We start from the raw sequence: 2,901 nt of genomic DNA, 5'->3' as shown, positions 1-2,901 counted from the left end.
AAATATCTTTTAAAGCTTTCAGTCGTATTTTGAATTTCCTTGATATCTCTTTGAATACATATGCTGAACTCTAATTCTTCACTGTATTGGTCATTAAAAATTTCCATCATTTTCATTTTCTATGCTCCTATTTTTTTATGTATGTTTTCTTTTCACATGCTGAGCAATTGTTTCATTACACTTTTTTTTAACCTGAGAGATTTTTTATGTTCTGATTTCTTCAAAAGCCTGTTGGAATTACTTACTTTATTTTTATTTAAAAATACAAGTGAGTACTCACAAAAAAGTTTGGAGATATTATACAAATTTTCACAAATAAAGTAATGACAACTCAAAAATTGTTGCTGTACTGCATGATGTTATCTTCAAATTAGTTATTTCGATTACCAGGGATAAACACGAAAACTTGTTTTAAAGAAAAAACATAATGAAACTAAACAACAGTTATAAAAAATATTTTAAAAACTACAATAATACCAAAACAAGTTAAGTATTAACTTCTTCTTTTAAAAGACCATAATAAAAGTCTTATTGAATGTGCCGGCAGGTTTGGCGTTTCTTGTCTGCCAGCTTCACTAGGAGAGCCAAAGCCAGGTCTATACACAAGCAACCATGTCGGAAGGACCTATAGTTGGCATTGATCTTTGTTCCAACTATTCCTGTATGTACGTTTTCTAGCAAAGAAAAATGGAGATAATTGCCAATGATCAGGGAAATTGAACCATTCCAAGCTATGTCACTTTCACTGACACCAAAAGTATGATTGGGAAGGCTGAAAATAATGAAGTGGCAATAAATCCCACCAATACAGTTTTGAGGCTGAGAATCTGATTGGACCCAAATTTGATGATGCTGTTGTCCAGTCTTATATGAAGCACTGGCCTTTCATGGTGGTGAATGATGCAGACAGGTGCCAGGTTCAAGTAGAATGCAAAGGAGAAACAAAGAACTTCTACCCAGAGGAGGTGTCTTCTATGGTGCTGACAAAGATGAAGGAGACAGCATATGCTTATCTAGGGAAGACTGTTACCAGTGCTGTGGTCACTGTGCCGTCTTGCCATAATGACTCTGTTTCAGGCAACAAGAGATGCTGGAACTATTGATGGTCTTAATATACTTAGAACTATCAATGAACCAACAGTTGCTGCTATTGCTTATGACTTAGACAAAAAGTTTGGAGCTGAAATCTTCTCATTTTTTTATTTAGGAGGTGGCACTTTTGGTGTGTCAAACCTCACTATTGAAGACAGAATCTTTCAAATGAAAAGGAGACACCCACTTAGGTGAAGATTTTGACAACAAAATGTCAATCATTTTATTGCTGAATTCAAGTGCAAGCACAAGAAGGACATCTGAGAGAACAAAAGAGCTGTCCACAATCTTTTTACTGCATGTGAGCAAGCAAAGAGACCTCTCTCTTCCAGCATCCAAGACAGTATTGAGATTGATTCCTTCTGTGAAGGAATAGACTTCTACATCTCCATTACTCGTGCTCAGTTTGAAGGGTTGAATGCTGACCTGTTCCATGGCACTCTGGACCCTGTGGAGAAGGCTCTTTGAGATGCTAAACTGGGCGACTCTCAGATCCATGTCATTGACCTGGTGGGTGGTTCTGTTCTGCTTGTATCTCCAAGATCCAGAAGCTTCTGCAGGACTTCTTCAATGGAAAATATTTGAATAAGAGCATCAACCCTGGTGAGGTTGTTGCTTATGGTTTAGATATTGAGGCAGCCATTTTATATGGAGACAAGTCTGAAAATGTGCCAGATTTGCTGCTGTTGAATGTCACTCCTCTTTCTCTTGGTATTGAATCTGCTGGTGGGGATCGTGACAGTCCTCTTCAAGTGCAATACCACCATTCCTAACAAGAAGACCCAGACCTTCACTAGCTACTCTGGAAACAAGCCTGGTGAGCTCATTCAGGTGCATGAAGATGAGCATGCCATGACCAAGGATAATAACCTGCTTGGCAAGTTTGAACTCACAGGCATACCTCTTGCAAACCGTAGGTTTCCTCAGATCAAAGTAACTTTTGATATTGATGCCAATGGCAACCTCAATGTTTTTGCAGTCGATAAAAGTACAGGAAAAGGGAACAAGATTAACATCACTAATGGTAAGGGCCATTTGAGCAAGGAGGACATAGAGCATATGGTCCAGAAAGTAGAGAAGTACAAAGCTGAAGATGAGGCGCAAAGGGACAAAGTATCCTCCAAGAATTCATTGGAGTCCTCCATTTTCAATATAAAAGCAACTGTTGAAGATGAGAAATTTCAGGGCAATATTAATGATGAAGACAAACAAAAGATTCTTGACAAGTATAATGAAATAACTGGCTGGATAAGATTCAGACTGCAGAGAATAAAGAATTTAAACATCAGCAAAAGGCACTCGAGAAAGTCTACAATCCCATCCTCACCTAGCTGTAACAGAGTGCAGATGGCATGCCTGGGGGTATGCCAGAGAGTTCCTCTTGGGTAGGAGATTTTACATCTGGTGGTGCTTCTTCAGGGCCCACCATTTAAGAGGTAGATTAAGCCAACCCAAAATATAGATAATAGCATTCTTCCAAAAACAATAACATTGAAAGACTTAAATTTGTAGCAAATTATGTGGCAGTTATTAAAGTTGAGCAGCATCCTATAGTAAAGTACAGGTCATTCTCAATACTTGAATAATGGAACATGTACACAGCAAAACATAGCATTGCACTGTAAGCACTGTACTATAATTAGAAATGAAATGTGTTCAGTAAAATATTTAAATTTGCAAAAAACACAACAATAAATTGGCAGTACAGTTATCCCAATTATCCTGCATATATACACAAATATGCCTTTTTTCCTGCTTTCTTTTGTCCATTTCTGCATCTCATCTCAGTTATTCCTTCCACTGAACAAA

At 37.7% G+C, this 2,901-nt stretch overlaps 1 pseudogene; it reads left to right on the top strand.

The window, feature by feature from the left end:
* Nucleotides 1–612: 612 nt before the first annotated feature.
* LOC101573205 lies at nucleotides 613–2,537 on the top strand (annotated as a pseudogene).
* The last annotated feature ends 364 nt before the right edge of the window (nucleotides 2,538–2,901 follow it).

This window comes from Octodon degus, unplaced genomic scaffold (genome assembly GCF_000260255.1).
Source record: "Octodon degus isolate 3935 unplaced genomic scaffold, OctDeg1.0 scaffold00371, whole genome shotgun sequence".
Taxonomy (NCBI): domain Eukaryota; kingdom Metazoa; phylum Chordata; class Mammalia; order Rodentia; family Octodontidae; genus Octodon; species Octodon degus.
This window is presented reverse-complemented; position numbering and strand designations above follow the sequence as displayed.